Below are 27957 nucleotides of genomic sequence, written 5' to 3'. Positions count from 1 at the left end.
AATCATGTGGAAAACATGCGGTTTGGATAGGGCTGAAGGAAGAGGCTGGACCGTGGTCTTGTGTGGGTTAGACAGTGGCTCACAAGGGTGGATTAGGATCTAGTAAGCCGTGGTCCGAGTTTGAGAAAAAGTTATTAAGCTTTGAGTTAAATCTGGTTATGAAACGAAATTATGGTTTAGCGATTGTAAGGCCCTGTAATTAATTATCCGGTAATTTTGGCATAATTAGAATAATTATTGAGTTGTAAATTAAAATAATTATTTATGCCAAATAATTTTGTAGGTGTGTTAAAAATATGTATTTTAGAATATCGGAGAATTTAACGATATAAAATACATAGATAGTTTAAATAACACACGAGAGCAAAATAATTACAGATCGGGATTTTATTGGGCATGTGTTACTATTTTTTTAGTAACTAATATACATATACATATACACCATTTACCTTGATGAGAGAGAAGGAAGTAAAGATAAAAGAAGAAAGAAGCTTTCCCCCAAACTCCATTCCTGTCACTTGTGTAGCGGCTGCGGGAAAATCGCGATAACTCCTCCGTCCGGTGTCCACATCACAAACGGTTTGAGGGGTTTGCTTCCTTACTTCAGTAGCTTCGTTTTGAACCATGAATCACCACTTTTGATGCTCGTTTCAGCCCCAATCGAACCCTGTTTCGGGACTGCTCCTGTCCGAGTTTCTTGTTCGATTTTTAGGTGAGCTATTGTTTGGTTTTTCTTGGTTCTTTGGAGTATATTGAGCAAGGATTTGAAGCTTAAATCTTACCTTGCTGTTCCTGCGTTTTCCAGCTAGTTTTCAATTCGGTTTTTGGTCGTGAATAGTGTTTTCCGACGTCTTTTCCGGCGAGTAGCAACATTAGACCGCTAGCGACTAGTTTATACTTCGATCTTGGTAATTTTGGATCCAATTCCATATTTTTCGGTGCATAAGTAGGCTGCCCCGAAGTGTAATTTTATTGCTTCAATTTAATTTCGCTTTGTCGATTTTAATGCATTATATTGACGTATATATTGGGTTTGTATTATATTTTCGACCGTTGGAGAGCTTTGAGGTATAAATCGAAGAGTTTGTGAATTAGTATCGAGTTAATCGTGTGATTATTTTGGAGAATTACATTATTTAGTTGAAATTTCAGAATTGTTGAAATTGATTTGGGAATTAAGTTTTGATAATTAAAAATCAATAGTGGATTAATTTAGTTTTATTGGCGAATTGTGAATTATTCGACCTATTTTTATCATTGTTAGGTCGAGGATATTAAAGTTGAGCTTGTTGTGATTTTAGAGTCGGTTTAGGTATGTTACAGTTCGGTAACATACGACGGTAAAACATAAATTATGTTTAATTGTCATTCTGTGTTACGTGGATCGTGTTTATGATTTTTTGACTGTTGTAAATTGTTAAATACCTTCGTTGTGATATATGTTTATTATTGTGATATATTATTGGCATTTAGCATAGGGCATACTGTTATAACATTCATGTTGAGCCATATCGTTCTTGTTAGTCATTGTTGATATCCGTTGTTTTCTGGCACTGTTGTTTATCTCGGGATAATTGTGTGGCTGATAGGACTATACACATGAGACCGTAGATGTGATTGAACAATCTCGTGGTTAGTGCAGCATTTTGAGGTGAGCGCTGGGATTGTGTCATCTAGTTAGTTTTGGTTGTGTCATCCTGTTATAGCGTATCAGCTGTAAGGAGGCCGAGTCAGGGGTGTTATTTAGCACAGCTTGGCATACCTCGCATACTTGGCAGGGCGGTTTAGCTGCATGACGATGTAGCTCCCGTGTGTTGTTACTCGATCATTATTCCAGTTGTTATCGTAACGTTTGTTGGCTCCTGTTATCCCGATTATTCGTTGAGCCTTTCATGCATTGCATATTACATTTTATTATATGATTATGCTTGATTTATGTTATTGTTGAACTGTTTCATACCAGAATCCTAACCTCAGTTGTTTACTGGGGAGGGGGGGAGGGGGGCTGCTGTGGTTGCTATTGGGCACCATGATAGATCTCTCGGGTCGTTTTGCAGCATCAGGCCGAGGTTCCGCCAGTGGAGCTGGGGATTGAGGTTGGATTGCTTGGTTTTGTTCAGTGGAGTCTCCCAGTTAGTCTGTATGTATGTCTTGAGTTGTTTCAGTCTTGTATTGTAGTTTATTTGTCGGGGAGATGCCCCGTGTAGCTGAGTAGTATTTGGTTGTTTTGTGATGTTCTGAGTCGACTCTGTGATATTTATGATCTGGTGAGTATTGGGTAAGTTTTAATTTCTGCTTAGTCCTGGCCAGTGCGGCTATAGGTTTTTTTAACTTCGGTTTTTGTTTTATTGACTCTAGTTGGAGTATATTTTGATATAAACTGTTGTTTGAGTTTTCGGGATGTCCTACTTACGGGGAGGTCATGCCGAATTTTTCTAGGCCCAGAGGTCCGTTTTAAAGTATTTTAAACATTTTTCCGCTGCAGCTTTAAGTCAAACTATTATTGTTTGATCATTAATTGTCATTAGAGTAAATGGGCCTCACATCTTGGTATCAGAGCGTAAACTGGGATACGCTCGAACTAGATTCTAGGACACTCGAGTCTTGGCATTAAAATGGTTGTTGCGACTGTGTATGATAATTGATAAAATGCTTATGTGATTATATGATTTGTTTGCTTCCATTCTAATGGTTTTGATGTTTTATTGTATAGAATGGAGGGAGGTGGAGAAATTCTTGTTGATGAGATTCCTTTAGCTCGAGCTCGAGGTCGTGGACGTGGTAGACCTCGTGTCCGTGTTGTTGATGATACTTTTGTTGAGCAAGCTGCTGATCATCTAGACCAGCTTAGGATGGATGAGTTAGTTGCGCGTTTCTATTCTATGCATCCTCCTTGATTCAGTGGTTCGGAGGGAGCTGAGAAAGCTGAGTTATGGATTTCTGAAATTGAGGAATTGTTTGATTTTATTGAGTATCCTCCAGAGTGTCAATTGAGATTAGCTGTCAGTTGAAAGATCATGCTAAAATGTGGTGGTCTACTACATTGATGACTTTAGATTCTCAGAAGATTGTTCCTTCGTGGGATATATTCAAGCTGAAGTTTAAGGAGAGTTATTGTCCTCGATCATTTTACAGTTCTAAGGCTTCGGAGTTTCATAACCTGAAACAAGGCGATATTTCAGTTGCCGAGTATGCAGATTCTTTTTATGCTATGCTGAGATATGCTCCTCATGTCGCTGCGAGTCAAGTTGCTGTCGTCGAAAGTTTTATTGAAGGACTGAACGATCATCTGCATCTTTTGTTTCTACCGGTAAGCCACTGAATTATCTTGAAGCAGTGAAAATAGCAAAAAGGGCATAAGCTAGTCTTAAGAGGAGTGGCAATCGAGTTTCTACCCAACATCATCATTCGGGAAGACAATAGTTCAATCAATCTGGTTCTGTATCTCTTCGTCCACATGGGAAGCAATTTAAGAAGCACGGTTCTAGTTCTTCGAGTTCAGGGAACCGTGATTGATATCGCTATAGTGGACCTTACTGTTATCATTGTGGAGGCAAGCATTCCAGTAATCAGTGTGTTGGAGTTCAAGGGGTTTGTAATGTTTGTGGTCGGCCGGGTCATTTTGCTAGGGTCTGTCCTAGTAAGACGGGGAAATCAGCCCAGGCAGGTAGTGGAGCTCAAAGTAATAGAATACCAGCAGCATCTCAGTCTTCCCATCAGCCTAGTCGCCCTTCGCATCAGAGCAGAGGGCAAGGTGGTCAACAGAATCAGTCATCTGTTCATGTATTTGCCTTGACTGAGGATGAGGCTCAGGCAGCTCCAGGTACTGTCATTACTGGTAACTGTACTCTATGTGGTTTTATAGCACGAGTATTTTTTAATACTGGAGCATCTCATTCCTTTGTTTCTCATGCATTCGTTGTTTCGCATGATCTTCGCACCACTAGTATGAATTCCAATCTATATGTTGCTACTCCGATGGGCAAAATGATTATCGCTGATAATGTGGTGTTCAATGCGGTTTTGTTTCACGATGAAAATGTTCTATATCTGAATCTCATAGTTCTACCTATGCATGACTTTGATTGTATCATTGGTATGGATGTTTTGACTACAAATCGTGCCATTGTTGACTGTTATCGAGGAATAGTTCGTTTCAGGCCTAACTTTGCTCCTAAATGGAATTTCTATGGCCGTGGTTCTCAAGCCAAGATTCCTCTAGTTTCTGCCATTGAGATGAATCGATTGTTAGATTCTGGTCATGAAGGTTTTCTTGTTTATGCTGTTGATATATCGCAAGATGAGCGACATATTTCTGATATTCCTATAGTCTGTGAGTTTCCTGATGTGTTTCCAGAAGAGATTCCTGGTTTTCCACCAGAAAGAGAAGTTGAGCTCAGTATTGAATTAATGTCAGGAACTAAACCCATATCTCGAGCAACATATCGTTTAGCCCATGTTGAGCTGAAAGAACTGAAAGAACAATTACAGGATTTGTTGAGTGAAGGTTATATTCGTCCGAGTTTTTCACTGTATGGTGCACCGATTCTATTTGTCAAGAAGAAAGATGGTACGATGCGAATGTGTATTGATTATCGACAACTGAATAAGTCCACTGTCAAGAATAAATATCCACTCCCTGAGATTGATGACTTATTTGATCAGTTGCAAGGTACTTCGGTGTACTCTAAGATTGATCTCCGTTCTGGGTACCATCAAGTGCGAGTTAGACAAGAAGATGTGCCGAAAACAGCTTTTCGCACGAGATACAGACACTTTGAATTTTTGGTTATGCCTTTTGGTTTGACCAATGCTCCTGCTGTGTTCATAGACTTGATGAATCAAGTATTTCGTAAATATCTCGATCGTTTTGTGATTGTATTTATCGATGATATTCTTGTTTATTCCAAGTCCGAGGAAGAGCATGTCAAACACTTGAGGATAGTTCTTCGAATTCTTCAAAAGAAGCGGTTGTACGCAAAGCTATCCAACTGTGAGTTTTGATTAGATAGAGTTGTGTTTCTGGGCCATGTCATATCTCAACATGGTATTTCTGTCGATCCAAGTAAAGTGGAAGCAGTTCTGAACTGGGCACGACCTACCAATGTGCCAGAGATTCGTAGTTTCATAGGTTTAGCTGGTTATTACCGGAGATTCATTGAAAATTTCTCAAAGATTGCTAGACCTATCACTCAACTGACTCAGAAAAATCAGAGATTCATTTGGTCTGATGAATGTGAGTCAAGTTTTGTCGAGTTGAAGAAGAGATTGACTTCTGCACCAGTTCTTACCATTCCAAGTGGTTCTGGAGGATTTGTTTTTTGTACCGACGCGTCTAATCGAGGTCTAGGTTGTGTTCTGATGTAGCATGGCAGAGTAGTGGCCTATGGTTCTCGTAAGTTGAAATCGCATGAGTCTAAGTATCATGTTCATGACTTGGAATTGGCTACGATCGTTTTTGCTCTCAAGATTTGGAGACATTATTTGTTTGGGGAGCAATTTGTAATCTATTCTGATCACAAAAACTTGAAGTATTTGTTCTCTCAGTCAAATCTAAATATGAGACAAAGACGTTGGATGGGTCTTTTGAAAGATTATGATTGTGAGATCCAGTATCATCCGGGAAAAGTGAATGTCATTGCCGATGCTTTGAGTCGTAAGGTTGTTGATATTAATTTATCCTCGATTCATGTTTCTAAGTTACGAGAGGATATTTGCACTTCTAGATTGGATTTTCAAATCCAAGGTAATGTTGTTTGTGTATCTCAGATTTCTGTTGAGCCAGAGTTGATTCAGATGGTAAAGTCAGCTCAGAAAACTGATGATTGAGTTCTGAAATCTTATGAGTTAGTATCTCAAGGACACCAATCTGGTTTCTCAATTCACTCAGATGATTCTCTTCGGTTGAATGATAAATTGGTTGTCCCCGATATTCCTGAATTGCGTACGGCAGTCCTTAAAGAAGCTCATTGTACTCGATATAGTATCCACCCAGGAGGCAGGAAAATGTATCATATTCTACGGCCTCAGTTTTGGTGGAAGAATATGAAAAAGGATGTGGCTGAGTTTGTGTCTCGTTGTATGATCTGTCAGCAAGTCAAAGCGGAAAGAATGAGACCGGGAGGATTACTGCATAGCCTTGAGGTTCCTCAGTGGAACTGGGAGCACGTGGCTATGGATTTTGTCACGCATTTGCCACGTACTTCTCGCCATTTCGATGCCATTTGGGTGATTGTCGATAGGTTATCTAAATCGGCACATTTTTTTCCGTATGAGAGGACGTATTCGTACAAGAAAATGACTCGTCTGTATATTGAAAATGTTGTGAGACTTCATGGAGTTCCAGTTGCAATAGTCTCAGATCGTGACCCTAGATTCACATCAAAGTTTTGGACTAGTTTCCAAAAAGAAATGGGTACACGACTTGCGATGAGTACTGCGTACCATCCTCAGACAGATGGTCAGACAGAGCGTACAATCCAGACACTCGAGGATCTATTTCGAGCTGTAGTCATGGATTTTAAAGACAGTTGGCAGGAAGCTTTAACACTGGTAGACTTTTCATATAACAACAGTTTCCAGGTGACTACGGGTATGGCTCCTTTTGAAGCTTTGTACTGCAGACGGTGTCGATCACCTCTTTGTTGGGATGAATTTGGTGAGAAGCAGTTGACTGGACCTGCTATTGTTCAGGAAATACATGATAAAGTCCATTTGATTCGTCAGAGAATGAAAGCTGCCCAAGATCGGCAAGCTAGTTATGCTAACAGACGTCGTCGACCTTTAGTGTCAGGGCCCGTGCACTTAGTTAATATTTAATTATCAAACAACAAGGATTAATTAGTATAAACAGCGAAAACGACTTTAAAACGTTCATTTGGGCCTACAGAAATTTCGGCATGACCTCCCCGTAAGTAGGACATCCAAAAATTTCAAAACACAACAATAGTAATATACGCTCGAAAATAACATCAAGTTCACAATCAACCACACAAACATCCTACAGCCGCACTGGCCAGGACTAGACACAACAAACCACAAATAAAATCCAAACCACATAAAGACATCACCATACAGCTACACAGGGCATCTCCCTGGCAAATGTATCAAACCAGTATAATATATAAATATCTGGGAACTCTGACACAAACCGACTGACTACTGGGTTCCACTCGCTGACGCTCCACCAGATGCGTCAAAACCCCTGGAGTGACCTGTTATGGCATCAAAAACAACCACAATATCAAAAGAAAACAGGGGTCGGACCCCAGTACGACAAACCAGTAAAATCATGACGTAAATAAAAGACATGTAATAATATCAAGTAAATGCAATGCTATGTGATGCATGAATGGTAACAACGGAATAATGGATACCAAATGGAGTCCAAACGAATAGCATCATCAACAGTAACAGTGGCCACCCGTGCCAGGAATGCAGCATCAAATCGCCGCTCGTCCATGAACGTAGCATCGGGAATGCGAGTAGCTAAGTCGCTCGTCCCTAGCTGTCATCTGGGAATGTGGCTAATCCTAATCCACTCGTCCCTCTGATGACTCAATATATCTCAACAGAATCAACATAAATAGCCGTCAAAGGAGTCAAGGCTCAATATGTTATGCCAATACAATTTATGCATGAATGCAACAATATAAACATTCAATGCACATCATAGCAAACAACATTCACCGAATATTCGTACACGCCAATATAACCGTCATAATGATATAGGTTTGAGCGTACCTCAAATTACAACTTACAATACCACGGTAAAATTCTTAAAGGCTATCGAATGAAACTCGTCCAACGATACAACCTCAAGAAATGAAGCTTAAACACACAATGGTGAACTCGCGAAGATGGCTCGCCGGAAAAGTCGCCGGAAACACTGTTCACGCCAGAAACCTAGCTGGAAAATTAGGGAAAAAGCTCAAGACTTCACTTATACAAACTAATCCACCAAAAACAACCAAGAATCAAATTCAAAACCTTACCTAAATCCGAATCGAAGCTCACGCACAGCTGCTGGAAACAGGGCCGATCGAGCTTGAAACCTTCCGATTCAAGATAGGAAATACTCTAATAGAAAGGAGGAAGAAGATTGCTAAGTTGCTGCACTGAATTTCTTGCCGATGGGAACGATGCACGCTTGCTGCAGAAGAAAGGAACGACGAGCAGGGTTGGGGGAAAAGTTTCTGGATTGAGCGATCTTATTTCTGATTTCTCAAATGGGTTTGGGTAATTTATTTAAATGGAAATGGGCTGGGCCAAAGTTATTGGGCCTCACATTCTCCCCCACTAATAAAAGATTTCGTCCTCGAAATCTAACAAACACAACACTGATATCCACAACATTACATCTGATAATACATAGGAAATTCAGAATACATCGCATAATTCATTACATTCTCAAACAAATGAGGCCATTCTTGTCGCATCTTTGCCTCTAATTCGCATGTAGATTCTTCTCTTCCATGCCTACTCCATTGCACCAAAACTAGTGGAATCGTCTTGCTTCTGAGTTGTCTTTCTTTGCGGTCCAAAATCTGCACTGGATGTTCAACATAGCTAAGGGAATTGTCTAACTCCACATCCTCGACATTCAAGATATGAGACGGATCTGGCTCATACTTCCGCAACATAGATACATGAAACACATTATGTATCAAAGACAAACTCTGCAGCAAATCCAAACGATAAGCCAATGTGCCAATCCTCTCAACGATCATATACGGACCAATATAACGCGGAGCTAATTTCCCTTTATGTCCAAATCTCATAGTAGAACGGTGATACTTTCAAGAAAACATAATCACCCACTAGGAACTCTAAAGGTCTACGCCTTTTATTGGCATAACTGGCTTGACGATCCTGGGCTGATTTCATCCTTTTCCTGATCAATTCAACTTTATCTTTCATTTCTTGAATAAATTCTGGTTTTGACATCTGTCTTTCTCCTACATCTTCCCAACATATCGGCGATCTGCACTTTCTTCCATACAAAGCTTCAAATGGTGCCATACCGATCGTTGCCTGGAAACTATTATTGTAAGAGAATTCAACCAAAGACAATGATTCTTGCCAACCACCTTTGAAATCCATCACTGCTGCTCGTAACATATCTTCTAGAGTCTGGATGGTTCTTTCTGACTGACCATCTGTCTGCGGGTGATAGGCAGTGCTCATAGCCAACTTTGAACCCAAAGCTTCGAAGCAAACCTTGGATCACGATCAGATACTATGGTTACTGGCACACCATGCAATCTCACTATATGATCAATGTACAGTTTCGCCATTTTCAAATAAGTGCAAGTACGATCATACGGAATAAAATGAGCTGATTTAGATAATCTATCAACAACCACCCAAATCGCATCACAACCCCGGTTAGAACGAGGCAAATGAGTCACAAAATCCATAGCAATGTGCTCCCAGTTCCACTATGGCACTTCAAGACTATGTAACATTCCACCAGGTCTCATTCTCTCGGCTTTAACTTGTTGACACGTTAAACATTTAGCCACAAAATGAGAAATATCTTTCTTCATACCTTCCCACCAATAATGAGCTCTCAAGGTATGATACATTTTTCGAATTCCTGGGTGAATACTGTGCCGACTACAATGTGCTTCCTTTAGTATAGCTTCTTTCAGATCTATCAAATTTGGAACCACAAGTCTACCATTAAAGCGCAGACTACTGATAGGACTCGTTTTTACGTGTTTTTAGTGTTGTTTTCGAGTCGCATTCATGCATCATATTAGTTTGTTTTAGTTTAATTTAGCATTTTTCTATCATTATTTATCATATGGCTGATCTCGTGTATTTTGTGGTTGTTTTGTAGGAATTGGACCGAAAAGTGGGATTTTATTTGGCACAGCAGCGAAGAGATCTCGCTAGGGCGGTCAAAAGTGTCCGCCCCAGCGAGCATTTTAAGTTGATCGAGTAGTTGATGCGCGAGTGTCTCGCTAGGGCGGTCAAAAGTGACCGCCCCAGCGAGAATTTTAATCCAGCCGAGGAGCATTTGCGCGAACCTCTCGCTCCAGCGGTAAAAGGTGGTCGCCCTAGCGAGCGACGAGATCAAAGAAGATTTGTTTCCAAGTTTTGTGGACTCTATTCTACACCTAACCTAATACACGAGATTGGGCGCCGTTTTTTCAGTGGGACACCATATTTTTCCATCACTTTTCTTGGGAGGAAGGCTAGGAGCAAAGAGATTTCGAAGACATCGAGATTTCCAAGCGTCGTGGCCGTCATCCATCGTCAACCTTAGTATTTTAATTATTCAGTTTTTATTTCTTAGATTGTTGTTGATTTCTAGCATGAATTTTAGTGGCTAAACTCTAGATTTGTTGGGATTTGAGGGGATCCTACCCCGTACTCGTTGTTGAACATTATTTAGCGACGTTTTTATGAGTGATTTGTTTATGCTTTTGTGCTCTCTTATTTCAATTGGAGTCTAGCTAACTTCCTTTGATTATTTCATGTTGTTGATGATTTCGATAGAATAATTGACAATAGGATCGAATAGTATAGACAACGGATTTACAATTTTAGTAGATATACGGAATTGGATACGTGTCGATAGTGATAATTCACCCGGATGAAAGCTAGCGGGTTCCATAGAACGTAATGCAATCGTGAACTGTTAAATAATTGAGGATACTTGATTACTGCATGTTTATGATTAGTATTAATATAGCTCGACAGAGTATATTGATTAGTCTAGGGAATTCCGTCGAAGGCACGAGTAAAAGTCGAGTATAATTGTTTAAACACGAGTGGTAGGTGAACTGATAATTCCCAACAAATTCGTCTCTCATTTGATTTTCATCCAATTTAATCATTGATTTCTTGATTATTTGTTCTTGCACTTTAATTATTTCAGTTATTGAATTCACTTTAGTTTAATCACCAACTCAATCTATCGTTGCTGAAGAAATTTACTTGAAAATAAAGATATTGTAACGCAGTCCTCGTGGATCGATACTCGTATTCACTTACGTTTATTATAACTTGACTATCGTGCACTTGCGATATTTTAAATCGAGCTTTCATTTATAAAACAAATTTTGGGACTATTCACTGTGCAAGTTTTGCTCGATCAAGTTTTTGGCGCCGTTGCCGGGGACTGTTAATTCACAATTTTTATTTTTCATTTAAATTCTTTAGTATTATTTATTTCATTATTATTTGATACTCTCATTGTGTTGCAGATTTTTCTTGTGGTGCATGCCAAGATCACTTGACGTGAAGCTTGAATTTGACCCTGAAATCGAAAGAACTTTCCGCAGGCGAAGACAGCAACAAAGACTCAAAGAACAGATGGAAAGACACGAGCAAGAACGTGGAGAGGAACAGCGTGACAATAGACAAGTTGAGATACCACGTCGCATTCCAATGTTGGATTATGCACAACCGTCTCTTGATGGAGCACGTCCAAGCATCGTGAGACCAGTCATCCGAGCTAACCAGTTTGAGATCAAGCCAGCTATCATTCAGATGATTCAAAACACTGTTCAATTTGGGGGAAGTGCACTTGACGACCCTAATTCTCATATAGCTGATTTTCTTGAAATTTGCGATACTTTTAAGTTTAATGCTGTGTCTGATGATGCTGTTCGTTTGCGTTTATTTCCATTTTCACTAAGAGATAAAGCTAAAGCGTGGTTAAACTGTTTGCCTGTAGGGTCTATCACTACATGGGAGGATATGGCGAAGGCATTCCTGATCAAGTACTTTCCTCCGTCGAAGACTATGAAGCTGAGAGCCGACATTACTACTTTTGCTCAATATGAGCTAGAGTCACTTTACGAGGCATGGGAGCGCTATAAGGACTTGTTGAGGAGATGTCCCCACCACGAGCTACCTCTTGGGTTAGTTGTTCAAACTTTCTACTACGGTCTGCTTACTTCTAACCGTACTATGATAGATGCTGCTGCCTGTGGTAACTTACTGAGAAAGACGGCTGAGGAAGGATATGAGTTATTAGAGGAGATGGCTGCTAGTAGCTATCAGCCTCAGTCTGATAGGCAGAGACGAGGTGCTGGAGTTAATCAAGTTACTGATTTGTCTGCGGTGTCAGCACAGTTAGAGGCTTTGAACAGAAAGATTGATGGGATGAGTGCGAGTGGATCGGCTATGCGTCTGCAAGAGATTTTCTGTGATAAGTGTGGAGGTGAGCATGACGTGCAGGATTGCCAAGACGGAAATCCATTCTATGTGCCTGAAGGAGCACCGGTAAAACAAGTGGTATTCCAGAACCGTCCAAGAAATGACCCGTATTCAAACACATATAATCCGGGATGGAGGAATCACCCAAACTTTTCATGGGGAGGTCAAAACAACCAGAATCGCCAGCAAAGAGTTCCACCATATGGGATGCACCAAGGGTTCAAGCAAGAACCGCCTCGGGAGGAGAAATCTAATTTAGAGCAAATGATGACTAAATTCATTTCTGCGACGGAGACGAGATTTCAGAACCAGGATGCATCCATAAAGGGGTTAGAGACTCAAATTGGGCAATTGGCTAAGTTGATTGCTAACAGGGAGCAAGGAGCTTTGCCAAGCAACACGGAAACTAACCCGAAGGAACATGTGAAGGCGGTGGAATTGCGCAGTGGAAAAACACTTGAGTCTAATGAGAAAAAAAACAAGCAAGGTGAGGATGAGGTGGAACATCAAGGAGGTAAGTCTTCTAACTCTACATTTACACCTATTGCACCGAATAAAATTGTTATCCCCCCACATTTTCCTGCAGCAATGAAAAAAGCTAAGATAGATGCACAATTTGGTAAATTTCTTGAGATATTCAAAAAACTGCATATTAACATTCCGTTTGCTGATGCTTTATTGAATATGCCAAGTTATGCAAAATTCTTGAAAGATATTTTGGCGAATAAGCGGAAGCTAGAAGATCATATGACTGTGAACTTGACTGAAAATTGCTCCGCTTTAGTTCAAAACAAGATGCCTCCAAAGCAAAAAGATCCAGGGAGTTTCTCTATACCTTGCATTATTGGTGATATTAATTTTCATAAAGCTCTATGTGATCTTGGTGCGAGTATTAATTTGATGCCCTATTCTGTGTTTAGGAGACTGGGATTGGGTGAACCCAAGCCAACTAAGATGTCATTGCAGCTGGCTGACAGATCTGTCAAGTATCCACGTGGGATTATCGAAGATGTCTTGGTGAAAGTGGATAAGTTTATTTTTCCTGCAGATTTTGTAGTACTTGACATGGAGGAAGATTTAGAGATGCCTTTAATCCTAGGGAGACCATTTCTGGCTACAGGGAAAGCACTGATTGATGTTGACGAGGGAAAATTGAGACTGAGAGTTGGAGAAGAAGAAATTATTTTTGATGTCTTTAATACTCTCAAGCACACAATGCACAATGATAGTTGTTTTCGTGTTGATGTCTTAGATTCTCTCGTTTGTGATTTTGTGCAGGATGGATTGCAAGAGCCATTGGAGGCCACTCTCACTACGGAAAAGCAGGAAGACGAGTTAGACGAGGAAAAGATGGAGATGGTAGCTCACTTGAATGCCATTCCACCTTGGAGAAAGCAAGTGAGGCTTCGACTAGAGGAATTGGGAGACAGAAAAGATTTAATGCCTCAAAAGTCGAGCCTAGAGGAGCCACCTACTTTGGAGCTCAAACCACTACCTCCACATCTCAAGTACGTATATCTAGGAGAAAATAATAAACTGCCTGTTATTATTTCCTCTTCTTTGACAGATGATATGGAGAGTAAGCTCTTAGGAGTCCTTAAGGAGCATAGAGGAGCATTCGCTTGGAAAGTTGCGGACATCAAGGGGATAAGTCCTTCGATCTGCATGCACAAAATTCTGATGGAGGATAAATACTCACCCCTAGCACAACCTCAAAGGAGACTCAATCCAAAGATGCAAGAGGTAGTAAAAGCTGAAACGATCAAACTTCTGGATGCAGGTATTATCTATCCTATCTCTGATAGTGCGTGGGTAAGTCCTGTACAATGTGTGCCGAAAAAGGGTGGGATTACTGTTATTACCAATGAAAAAAATGAGTTGATTCCCACTAGAACTGTTACGGGTTGGCGTGTGTGCATGGATTATAGGAAATTAAATGATGCAACCCGTAAAGATCACTTTCCGTTGCCATTTATTGATCAAATGATTGAACGATTAGCCGGTCATGAATTTTACTGTTTTTTGGATGGATATTCGGGATACAATCAAATCACAATTGCACCCGAGGACCAAGAGAAAACTACTTTCACTTGCCCTTATGGTACTTTTGCGTTTAGACGTATGCCCTTTGGTCTATGCAATGCACCTGCTACATTTCAAAGATGCATGACCGCTATCTTTCATGACATGATTGAGAATTTTCTTGAAGTTTTTATGGATGATTTCTCCATTTTTGGCTCTTCATTTAATGAATGTTTAGAGAATTTAAACTTGGTGCTTATTAGATGTGAAGAAAGCAATTTGGTGTTAAATTGGGAGAAGTGTCATTTCATGGTGCAAGAGGGGATTGTGTTAGGACACAAGGTGTCGGAGAATGGAATCGAGGTAGACAAGGCCAAGGTGGAAGTAATCAAAAATCTACCACCACCTGCATCGATAAAGGGAATCAGAAGTTTCCTAGGCCATGCGGGTTTTTATAGGCGTTTTATTAAGGATTTTTCTAAAATTGCTAAGCCTTTATCCTCTTTGTTGATGAAAGATGTTGAGTTTAAGTTTGATTCTACTTGTCTGCAGGCATTCGAAATACTCAAGGAGAGCTTGGTGACAGCACCTGTTCTGACTGCCCCTGATTGGGAGTTACCGTTTGAGGTGATGTGCGATGCTAGTGATACAGCTGTTGGTGCGGTGCTAGGTCAAAGGAAGAACAAGGTATTTCATACCATCTATTATGCAAGTAAGACCTTAAATGATGCTCAATTGAATTACGCTACTACTGAAAAGGAATTACTTGCTATAGTATTTGCTTTTGAGAAATTTCATTCATACCTTGTTCTGTCTAAAGTGATTGTGTATACAGATCATTCTGCCCTAAAATACTTGCTTGCTAAGAAAGATGCGAAACCTAGGTTAATTAGGTGGATTTTACTATTGCAAGAATTTGATCTCGAGATTCGAGATAAAAAAGGTGTAGAAAATGTGGTTGCTGATCATCTGTCTAGGCTTGAGGATGTTAGAATTAATGGCGTTGATACTGATATAGATGACTGGTTCCCTGATGAGCAATTGTTTGAGGTGAATGTGTGCCCTTGGTATGCCAATGTTGCAAATTTTCTTGTCACTGGCACACCTCCCCCAAATTTATCGTTTCACCAAAGAAAGAAATTCTTTTCTGACGTGAAATATTATTTTTGGGAGGAACCATTTTTGTTTAAGATCTGTGCAGATGCCATGATAAGGAGATGTGTAGCGGAGGAGGAAACCAGTCAAATTCTGAACCACTGCCATGACCGTGAGGTAGGTGGTCACTTTGGACCCATACGGACGGCATCTAAGGTACTTGAATGTGGCTTCTATTGGCCAACTCTTTTTAAGGATGCTCGTTTGTATGTTCTCAATTGTGATAGATGCCAACGCACAGGTAATATTTCTAACCGTCATGAGATGCCTTTGAATAATATTATTGAGTGTGAAATATTTGATGTGTGGGGGATTGATTTTATGGGTCCTTTTCCTGCTTCTTTTGCAAAGAAATTTATTTTGGTGACAGTGGAGTATGTGTCGAAATGGGTGGAGGCAGAGGCTTGTGCCACGAATGATGCACAAGTGGTGTTAAAATTTTTGAAGAAACACATTTTTAATCGATTTGGTACACCACGTGCAATCATAAGTGATGGTGGCACCCACTTTTGCAATAAAATTTTTGATAAACTATTGGGCAAATATGGTGTCACCCACAAAGTTTCCACTCCATACCATCCCCAAACTAGTGGACAAGTTGAAGTGTCAAATCGAGAGATTAAGAGGATTCTAGAGAAGACAGTGAATGTGAATAGAAAAGACTGGTCCATTCGGTTAGATGATGCTTTGTGGGCTTATCGTACTGCTTTTAAAACACCTATAGGCACTACACCATATAGGTTACTTTTTGGTAAAGCATGTCATCTACCCGTAGAATTAGAGCATAGAGCATACTGGGCGACCAATGCACTAAACTTTGATTTTGCTCTTGCAGGTGAAAAACGGTTGCTGCAGTTGAATCAGTTAGACGAGTTTCGAGGAAAAACGTATGATCTTGCACTATCTTACAAGGAACGCACCAAACGAGCCCATGATAAACACATTGTAAGAAGGGAGTTCAAAGTGGGTGAGGCGGTGCTGTTATACAATTCTCGCTTGCGACTTTTTCCGGGCAAGCTGAAGTCCAGATGGTCAGGACCATTCATCATAGCCGAGGTGTTCCCATCAGGTGCAGTGGTGTTGCATGATGGCAAGGAAGGGACGTTTACTGTGAACGCCCAAAGATTAAAGCACTATATTGGTGGCACAATTGAGCCACAAATTGGAGTCACTCGGCTCCATGACAGTCGTTGAGGACACGGGTGAAAAGTCGAGCTCTAGACTATAAATTGAGAACTGCTTCTTCTCCTTTTTATTCTTTTTCCTTTATTCCTTCATCGTATCATTTGCATTTAGGTAGTTGCATGGCATGGCATTCATTGTTTTTATTTATTTTTTCGAGAGTATCTCGCTAGGGCGGTCAAAACCGACCGCCCCAGCGAGACGTCGTTTTTTTCAAAAACATAGCCACCGAGAAAGCCTCGCTCGGGCGGTCACTTTTGACCGCCCTAGCGAGTGAATTTTTTTTAAAAAAAAAAAAAAAATTGGTTTTCCTGGCGAACACTTCTCGCTAGGGCGGTCACTTTTGACCGCCCCAGCGCGCCCTCATATTTTTCAAACAGTCTGTCACCGAAAACCACTCGCTAGGGCGGACACTTTTGACCGCCCTAGCGAGTCGCGCATATTTAAAAAGCTGCGTCGCGTTTTTTTCTTTCCCACTCGCAAACCCTCGCCTCCCTTCTCGATTTTCGGCGCCTCCTCCGTCTTTGAAGCTCAAATCTTCTTGTTTTGTGATATTTTCAGGAAAAGACTCGATCTTGGTTGCTACACTCCACCGGGACGCGTTTACACTACAATTTCTTCTACTCCGGTCATCTTCCAAGGATTCCGGCGAGCTTTTCCGGCGAGCTTTTCCGGCGACTTCAGACTCTTTGCACTCCCATCTCGACATGGCACCTAAACGGTCTAAGGTAACTCACGGTGCCTCTAGTTCTCGTTCGACTCCGTCTAATTTTGTTAATGAGAAAGCTCGGGAGCAGTTTGAGCATGCTAAACTACATAGAAAACCAATCCCTAAGCGAGGGTTTACTACATCTGTTATTAGTGATTTTCCGGAAGTCTTAGTAGAAGGACGAGGGTGGAGTAATTTCTTAGCACAACCGAATGCCGCGGTGATTCCGGTTGTGCGTGAATTCTATGCAAATGCTCCGGAGCGGAGTGAGCCTAAGGCATCTGTGCGGGGGCGTCTAGTCCCGTATGATTCGAGAACTATCAATGACTTGCTGGGTTTACCGTCGGTCGATGACTCTGAGTTTCAGGCGTGGGTGCTCAACCCGGACTATGATTTAATTATTCGCACGCTCTGCTATCCGGGCACCACGTGGAAACAGCCAGGGACGTATACGGTTTTTCTTGAAAAATTTTTGAGAGTGGACGCGGCAATGTGGTATGCGTTTCTATCTAAGAGATTAATGCCGGTCGGGCATACGAGTGATGTCCAGCGTGAGCGGGCGGTTGTTCTGTATGCCATCCAGACTGGGATGGCGATTGATGTGGGCAGACTCATCTTTGGACAGCTCAACATGTGCATACACAGCAGCAATTTGGCGTTTTATTTTCCGACGATCGTGACTGAGTTATGTGCCCGAGCGGGGGTGATATTTGCCGATGATGATGAGTGGCTACCACCGATGAGAGCTATTGATGACGCTCTTTATCGATCCAAGAGGGAGAAGAGGCAGGCAGAGCTGCCTGAGGATGTATTTTTCGAGTATGGGGGCGCAGCTCAACCACCTCCGGCTTTAGGACATGCACTGCCTCCTCCGCAGACACGCCGCCGTGCCATGCGTGATCGCATCAACGAATTGGGCGCTTGGGCCACTTACCAGACTGAGTATCAGGCCGTCAATCAAGCTCATATTCAGAACGTCGAGTACTTGGTACAGGGGATCTCAACGCATTTGGGCATCGACACATCCGGCCTGCCACCACCACCCGCATACCCGCCACCCTTCCAGTTCCAGTACCATTATCCTATGCCGCCACCAGCTGACGAGGGAGTCCCGCCACCTGAGCATGACGAGGATGAGGAGTTCTGATCAGGGGAGTTCACTGTTTCCCCTTTCTTTTTATTTTTATTTTGTTTGTTTTGTCATTGCATTTGCATTCATTCGTTTTTATGTTTTTAGTCTTTGTTTCGTTTTGTGCTATGAGGGCATGGCACAACTCTAGTATGAGGGGGTGGGTAGATTGTTTTGGTTGTTTAGTCAATTGGTTATTGTTTTGATTGTTTAGTTAAGTGGTTTAGTTTCGTTGCATTTCTGTTGTTTGGTGTCGTTTATGTTGGTTTCTTTTGTTGGGTGTCGTTTATGGTGAGAAGACATCGTTTATGAGCCAATGATGATTTGAATTGATAGTTTACAAAAGTGTTGATTGGGTCACGTCGTGAATGATACTCTTGATTGTTAAAACATGAATTTCGGTACAAAATTTGAACCTTTTGAGCACACATGTGTGGGGACTAGAACGTTGTAGGAATAATGGTGAAATTTGAAAGTTTTGTGTGGCTAACTTGAAAGGCACCATTTATGAGTTGATTTGGCATGTAAACTCGTGAAAATAAGTCGCTAGTTGGGACCTTGAATGAAAAAATTTGATTTGCCTTGAACTTTACATTTACCTCTTTTCCATTGCACTGAATTACAATGTCATACTCCTAACCAGCTGTGATCCAAAGTATTATATTCTTAGCCTAGGGAGTACATGTGTGAAAATTGTGCAATTAAAAAAAAAACAGAAAAAGAAAGAAAAAAAGAAGGAGATGTAAGGTGAGGGGGAGCCGAAATAAAAGGAATGAAATTCTATTCCTCGGCTAAAAGTTGGAGATGTAAGGAGACGAGGAAAGTCAGACGAAAAGTCTTGACGATTGCACAATGAAAATGATCGGTGTACTCCCAACTTTTAGCCACTTGAGCTTATTTTCCTTCTTTTCGACACCCTTATCTATGCTTAAAAGCTGAATAAAGTTCAATTTGTAGCTAGTGATGAATGGACATGGGGATGCATGCTAGTGAGACTTGTATTGAAGTGTTAATTGAGTGACTCGCATGATTTGATAATTGATCTATTTGAAGTGCGAATGACTAGACCCATCATGACACACACACACGTTCAAATTAGTGTCGAAATTTATGTGTAGATGAGAATGAGTATTCGGTTGCGATTTGACTTGATTGGTTATGGGAAAGTAAACTGAGGCATGAACATAAACGTTGTTAACTCACCATTGACATTTACTCGTGTTTTTTTTTTCTTGGTTGAGTTTTCTTTTTGTGTTTGTTGAGTTTGTTAGAATCTCGTGCTTTAACCTATTTTACTCGAGGGCGAGCAAAAGGTTAGTATGAGGGGGTTGATAGGACTCGTTTTTACGTGTTTTTAGTGTTGTTTTCGAGTCGCATTCATGCATCATATTAGTTTGTTTTAGTTTAATTTAGCATTTTTCTATCATTATTTAGCATATGGCTGATCTCGTGTATTTTGTGGTTGTTTTGTAGGAATTGGACCGAAAAGTGGGATTTTATTTGGCACAGCAGCGAAGAGATCTCGCTAGGGCGGTCAAAAGTGTCCGCCCCAGCGAGCATTTTAAGTTGATCGAGTAGTTGATGTGCGAGTGTCTCGCTAGGGCGGTCAAAAGTGACCGCCCCAGCGAGAATTTTAATCCAGCCGAGGAGCATTTGCGCGAACCTCTCGCTCGGGCTGTCAAAAGTGACCGCCCCAGCGAGACCAGAGACATGGCCAAGGATTTTAATTCGAGAACCACTCGCCCCAGCGGTAAAATGTGGTCGCCCTAGCGAGCGACGAGATCAAAGAAGATTTGTTTCCAAGTTTTGTGGACTCTATTCTACACCTAACCTAATACACGAGATTGGGCGCCGTTTTTTCAGTGGGACACCATATTTTTCCATCACTTTTCTTGGGAGGAAGGCTAGGAGCAAAGAGATTTCGAAGACATCGAGATTTCCAAGCGTCGTGGCCGTCATCCATCGTCAACCTTAGTATTTTAATTATTCAGTTTTTATTTCTTAGATTGTTGTTGATTTCTAGCATGAATTTTAGTGGCTAAACTCTAGATTTGTTGGGACTTGAGGGGATCCTACCCCGTACTCGTTGTTGAACATTATTTAGCGACGTTTTTATGAGTGATTTGTTTATGCTTTTGTGCTCTCTTATTTCAATTGGAGTCTAGCTAACTTCCTTTGATTATTTCATGTTGTTGATGATTTCGATAGAATAATTGACAATAGGATCGAATAGTATAGACCACGGATTTACAATTTTAGTAGATATACGGAATTGGATACGTGTCGATAGTGATAATTCACCCGGATGAAAGCTAGCGGGTTCCATAGAACGTAATGCAATCGTGAACTGTTAAATAATTGAGGATACTTGATTACTGCATGTTTATGATTAGTATTAATATAGCTCGACAGAGTATATTGATTAGTCTAGGGAATTCCGTCGAAGGCACGAGTAAAAGTCGAGTATAATTGTTTAAACACGAATGGTAGGTGAACTGATAATTCTCAACAAATTCGTCTCTCATTTGATTTTCATCCAATTTAATCATTGATTTCTTGATTATTTGTTCTTGCACTTTAATTATTTCAATTATTGAATTCACTTTAGTTTAATCACCAACTCAATCTATCGTTGCTGAAGAAATTTACTTGAAAATAAAGATATTGTAACGCAGTCCTCGTGGATCGATACTCGTATTCACTTACGTTTATTATAACTTGACTATCGTGCACTTGCGATATTTTAAATCGAGCTTTCATTTATAAAACAAATTTTGGGACTATTCACTGTGCAAGTTTTGCTCGATCAACTACCATCTGAGGCAACACTAAACTTTTCTTCTGACCTGCTCGAGACAATTCTTTCAATCTATGAATATGCGGATCGGTCTTCTGTGCTGCTTTGATTCTGGACAAAATCTGATGCTCGACTTGAATAGATGACACTATAAAGTAGTCTCCACTGATCTGATAAGTCCATCCTGAAGTTCCCAAGTGTTCGTGAACTTTAGAGATAGTCAAAGATGTCAGCATAGCATTCTGAACTTTCCTGCTGAGAGCATCTGCAACAAGATTCAATCGACCTGGTTGATACTGAATCTCACAATCAAAGTCTTTAAGCAATTCCATCCATCGACGTTGTCTCATATTCAAGTCAGGTTGTGAGAAAAGATATTTAAGACTCTTGTGATCCGAATAAATCACAAACTGCTCACTGTACAGATAATGACGCCATAACTTCAATGCAAACACAATGGCAGCCAACTCTAAATCATGCACTGGATATCGGGTCTCATGCGGCTTCAACTGACGAGAAGCATATGCAATCACTCGCCCATTTTGCACTAGAACACATCCAAGTCCATTTAGAGATGCATCTGAACAAACAACATATCCACCTGAGCCTGATGGTAAAGCTAGCACTGGAGCTGTTGTCATCTTTTCTTTCAAAGTCTGAAAACTTGACTCACATTCATCAGTCCACACAAAACGTCGATCTTTTTGCGTTAATTGCGTCATAGGCCTTGCTATAATAGAAAATCCTTCAATGAAATGCCTATAATATCCTGCCAATCCCAAGAAACTGCGAATATCGGAAATATTCGTCGGTGTTGGCCAATTGATAACAGCTTCCACTTTACTAGGATCCACTGATACTCCTTGAGCTGATATAACATGACCCAGAAATACTACTCTGTCCAGCCAGAATTCACATTTAGAAAATTTTGCATACAATTGCGCTGCTCTGAGTGTCTGGAGAACTAACCTTAAATGTTCTCGATGCTCCTTCTTTGTTTTCGAATAAATCAGAATGTCATCTATGAAGACAATAACAAATCTGTCTATAAATTCTCGAAAAACACGATTCATCAAATCCATAAAAACTGCAGGAGCATTAGTCAATCCAAAAGGCAAAACTAGAAATTCATAATGCCCATAACGCGTTCGAAATGCTGTCATCGGCACATCTTCCTCTCGAACTCGGAGCTGATGGTAGCCAGAACGAAGATCAATCTTTGAATAAACTGACATACCTTGCAACTGATCAAACAAGTCATCGATACGCGGCAGAGGATATTTATTCTTCACAGTAGCTTTGTTCAACTGCCTGTAATCAATACACATTCTCATCGTTACGTCTTTCTTCTTGACAAACAATACCAGAGCTCCCCATGGTGACATGCTTGGTCTAATATAGCCTTTTTCCAGTAAGTCCTGTAATTGCTCTTTCAGTTCTTTCAATTCCGCTGGAGCCAAACGGTATGGTGCTCTCGAAATAGGATTAGTCCCGGACACCAACTCAATGCTAAAATCGATTTCCCTCTTGGGTGGAAATCCAGGAATTTCATCGGGAAATACATCAGGGAATTCCTTGACAACAGGAATATCTGAAACGTCCAATCTTTTTCCCTGAGTCGCGTCGACTGCATAGATCATGAATCCTTCATGCCCTGTTGACAAAAGTCTGAACATTTCCATTGCTGACACTAATGGAATACGTGATTGCGAATCACTACCGTAAAAATTCCATTTACTGCCATAATACGGTCTAAATCTGACGACTCCATGGAAACAATCAACGGTAGCTCGATAATTAGACAGAGTATCCATTCCCAGAATACAGTCGAAGTCAGACATATCTAGCTTGATGAGATTAGTAATCATAATATTATCATCAAATCTAACCACACAATTCAGAATTATCTCGTGAGACATCAAACATACACCGGCAGGAGTAGAGACTGACACAGTATCTACCAACGGAGTAATAGCAATCTCATGCTCATCAACAAATATAGCAGATACAAATGAATGAGATGCTCCTGTGTCTATCAGTATGCGCGCAGGATGATTAAAAATAAGGCAGATACCTGCTATAACTCCGCCCGGTGCATCTTTAACTTGATCCTGGGTTAAAGCATGAAATCGAGCCTGCTGTGGCCCTGGGAAACGCTGCTGTGCAGAACCTCTAGGCTGAGGATAGCTAGACTGCTGAAAAGACTGAGTCGGAGCAAAAGGCCTAGTTGCTTGTCCTCTAAAATCTTGGCCAAACTGAGGTTGCTGAAATTGTTGTCTTGCTGCATTCGGACATACTATAGCATAATATCCAACTTGCCCACAGATATTACAAGATCCTTGAACTCCCGTGCACTGAGTACTGAAATGCTTACCACCACAACGATCACAAAATACTCCAGCTGGGGACCCAACTGAGCTTCCACGCTGACTGCCGGAACTAGAAGAACTGCTACGAGTCTGTTTCTTGAACTGTTTTCCTTTGGCCTTAAAGTTTTTCTGTTTTGGTTGCTGATAAGGCTGCGAAGGCTGATACGGCAATAAAGATGGGTATAGTGGTGCCCCCACTGGCATCGGCACATTGCCTCCCAAACTCTGAGGAAAACCTGAATGAACTGACTGTGGTTCTGCCAAAAGTAGACTCGCCTCCACATTCTTGGCTTTCTCAACGGCATCGGCATAATTAATAGGTGCTCCAGCTACTACCAAAGTGCAAATGGTTCGATTTAATCCTTGCATAAAATGCGATAGCTTGTTCCGATCACTGCTAGCAACATGAGGAACATAGGCAAGAAGCGCTGAGAATTGAGAGGCATACTCCACAACAGTCATATTACCTTGAGTCAATCTATTGAACTCAGCTTCCTTGGCCGAATAGTATGAAGGCGGTGAATACTCTCGAGCAAACTGAGCGCAAAACACATCCCAAGTAACTCTTTCACCCGATTTCTCTCGTCAACTGGTCCACTTCACGCTCAACATTTACATTTCGTGTTTCACCACGAGGACGACGACCTCGTCTTCCCCAATCAGTCTCGTTAAGTCCTCTAACATTTGGAGCTTCAGACTCCTGAACAACTTCCTTTCCTTTTCTACTCTTCCGACCAGGTGCCATCTACAAGACACAGGTATTTAATCCACCGGCAGAAACAAAATAATCGGCTGAGTATAAGAGCATGAACTTAAACTAATACGCTCTAATCAGGCAGATACAATTAATTCAAAACATATAAACAAGTAAGAGCAAATAATCAAACACATGCACAATCATTTTATTTGTGCCTAAACTCGAGTGTCCTAGACTCTATTTCGAGCGTATCCCAGTTACGCTCTGATACCAAAACTGTCAGGGCCCGTGCACTTAGTTAATATTTAATTACCAAACAACAAGGATTAATTAGTATAAACAGCGAAAACGACTTTAAAACGTTCATTTGGGCCTACATTAATTTCGGCATGACCTCCCCGTAAGTAGGACATCCAAAAATTTCAAAACACAACAACAGTAATATACGCTCGAAAATAACATCAAGTTCACAATCAACCACACAAACATCCTACAGCCGCACTGGCCAGGACTAGACACAACAAACCACAAATAAAATCCAAACCACATAAAGACATCACCATACAGCTACACAGGGCATCTCCCTGGCAAATGTATCAAACCAGTATAATATATAAATATCTGGGAACTCTGACACAAACCGACTGACTACTGGGTTCCACTCGCTGACGCTCCACCAGATGCGTCAAAACCCCTGGAGTGACCTGTTATGGCATCAAAAACAACCACAACATCAAAAGAAAACAGGGGTCGGACCCCAGTACGACAAACCAGTAAAATCATGACGTAAATAAAAGACATGTAATAATATCAAGTAAATGCAATGCTATGTGATGCATGAATGGTAACAACGGAATAATGGATACCAAATGGAGTCCAAACGAATAGCATCATCAACAGTAACAGTGGCCACCCGTGCCAGGAATGCAGCATCAAATCGTCGCTCGTCCATGAACGTAGCATCGGGAATGCGAGTAGCTAAGTCGCTCGTCCCTAGCTGTCATCTGGGAATGTGGCTAATCCTAATCCACTCGTCCCTCTGATGACTCAATATATCTCAACAGAATCAACATAAATAGCCGTCAAAGGAGTCAAGGCTCAATATGTTATGCCAATACAATTTATGCATGAATGCAACAATATAAACATTCAATGCACATCATAGCAAACAACATTCACCGAATATTCGTACACGCCAATATAACCGTCATAATGATATAGGTTTGAGCGTACCTCAAATTACAACTTACAATACCACGGTAAAATTCTTAAAGGCTATCGAATGAAACTCGTCCAACGATACAACCTCAAGAAACGAAGCTTAAACACACAATGGTGAACTCGCGAAGATGGCTCGCCGGAAAAGTCGCCGGAAACACTGTTCACGCCAGAAACCTAGCTGGAAAATTAGGGAAAAAGCTCAAGACTTCACTTATACAAACTAATCCACCAAAAACAACCAAGAATCAAATTCAAAACCTTACCTAAATCCGAATCGAAGCTCACGCACAGCTGCTGGAAACAGGGCCGATCGAGCTTGAAACCTTCCGATTCAAGGTAGGAAATACTCTAATAGAAAGGAGGAAGAAGATTGTTAAGATGCTGCACTGAATTTCTTGCCGATGGGAACGATGCACGCTTGCTGCAGAAGAAAGGAACGACGAGCAAGGTTGGGGGAAAAGTTTCTGGATTGAGCGATCTTATTTCTGATTTCTCAAATGGGTTTGGGTAATTTATTTAAATGGAAATGGGCTGGGCCAAAGTTATTGGGCCTCACATTTAGAATTTCAAGTTGGAGATTTTGTATTTCTGAGGATCTCTCCGTTTAGAGGTGTTGTTCGTTTTGGTATGAGAGGTAAGTTGTCACCTCATTTCGTTGGCCCCTACGAGATTGTTGAGCGTATTGGGACTTGCGCTTATCGTTTGGTTTTGCCCCAGTCTTTGTCTGACATCCACGATATTTTCCACGTTTCTATGTTGCGTAAGTATGAGCCCGATCCATCTCATGTGATTCAGCCTGATGAGGTTGAACTTGATCTGTCTCTATCGTATACTGAGTATCATGTTTGTATCTCGGATCGTAAAGATAAAGTTTTACGCCATAAAGTTATACCACTTATACGTGTTCAGTGGTCGAGGCATGGTGTAGAAGAATCAATATGGGAAACAGAAGAGAAGATGAGAGCGTCTTATCCATATCTGTTTGATTCTTAATATTGTATTGTTGGTTTCGTATTGTGTTAAGATGTATGTGTATAAACAAGAATTTCGAGGACGAAATTTGTTGTAAGGGGTGGAGAAGTGTAAGACCCTGTAATTAATTATCCGGTAATTTTGGCATAATTAGAATAATTATTGAGTTGTAAATTAAAATAATTATTTATGCCAAATAATTTTGTAGGTGTGTTAAAAATATGTATTTTAGAAAACGATATAAAATATATATAGAGTTTAAATAGCACACGAGAGCAAAATAATTACAGACCGGGATTTTATTGGGCATGTGTTACTATTTTTTAGTAACTAATATACATATACATATACACATTTACCTTGATGAGAGAGAAGGAAGTAAAGATAAAAGAAGAAAGAAGCATTCCCCCAAACTCCATGCCCGTCACTTGTGTATCGACTGCGGGAAAATCACGATAACTCCTCCATCCGGCGTCCAAATCTCAAACGGTTTGAGGGGTTTGCATCCTTACTTCAGTAGCTTCGTTTTGAACCATGAATCGCCACTTTTGATGCTCGTTTCAGCCCCAATCGAGCCCTGTTTCGGGACTGGTCCTGTTCGAGTTTCTTGTTCGATTTTTAGGTGAGCTATTGTTTGGTTTTTCTTGGTTCTTTGGAGTATATTGAGCAAGGATTCGAAGCTTAAATCTTACCTTGATGTTCCTGCGTTTTCCAGCTAGTTTTTAGTTCGGTTTTTGGTCGTGAATAGTGTTTTCCGACGTCTTTTCCGGCGAGTAGCAACATTGGACCGCTAGCGACTAGTTTATACTTCGACCTTTATAATTTTGGATCCAATTCTTCGGTGCATAAGTAGGCTGCCCCGAAGTGTAATTTTACTCGCTTCGATTTAGTTTCGCTTTGTCGATTTTAATGCATTATATTGACGTATATATTGGGTTTATATTGTAGGTTCGACCGTTGGAGAGCTTTAAGGTGTAAATCAAGGAGTTTGTGAATTAGTATCGAGTTAATCGTGTGATTATTTTGGAGAATTACGGTTATTTAGTTAAAATTTCAGAATTGTTGAAATTGATTTGAGAATTAAGTTTTGATAATTAAAATCAATAAGTGGATTAATTTAGTTTTATTGGCGAATTGTGAATTATTCGACCTATTTTTATCATTGTTAGGTCGAGGAGATTAAAGTTGAGCTTGTTGTGATTTTAGAGTCGGTTTAGGTATGTTACAGTTCGGTAACATACGACGGTAAAACATAAATTATGTTTAATTGTCATTCTGTGTTAAATGGATCGTGTTTATGATTTGTTGAGGGAGGCTTGGACGCTTGAGTACATCGGGCATGACAGTACACTCCCAAAGACTTTATGTTTTCCACAATATTATGATAATCAAAGTTTTGATTAATATTTGAGGATTATTTTAAAGAAAGATTTGTGTTTCGTTTTTCAAAAAAAATTTAGACGCTGGATTTCGTATGATTGACATATGCTTTTATGATTTGACAATTTATGGATTTTTCTCGTAAATTCC

General features: G+C 40.6%; 1 long non-coding RNA gene across 1 annotated transcript; it reads left to right on the top strand.

Annotated features, from left to right (window-relative positions):
• Positions 1 to 503: 503 nt before the first annotated feature.
• LOC140812778 (uncharacterized) lies at positions 504 to 27729 on the top strand. The gene is made up of 4 exons (XR_012113748.1): positions 504 to 712; positions 806 to 908; positions 27376 to 27399; positions 27597 to 27729. It is a non-coding gene; the product is annotated as an uncharacterized lncRNA (long non-coding RNA).
• The last annotated feature ends 228 nt before the right edge of the window (positions 27730 to 27957 follow it).

This window comes from Primulina eburnea, chromosome 1, assembly GCF_022965805.1.
Source record: "Primulina eburnea isolate SZY01 chromosome 1, ASM2296580v1, whole genome shotgun sequence".
NCBI classification, from domain to species: Eukaryota; Viridiplantae; Streptophyta; class Magnoliopsida; order Lamiales; family Gesneriaceae; genus Primulina; species Primulina eburnea.
This window is presented reverse-complemented; position numbering and strand designations above follow the sequence as displayed.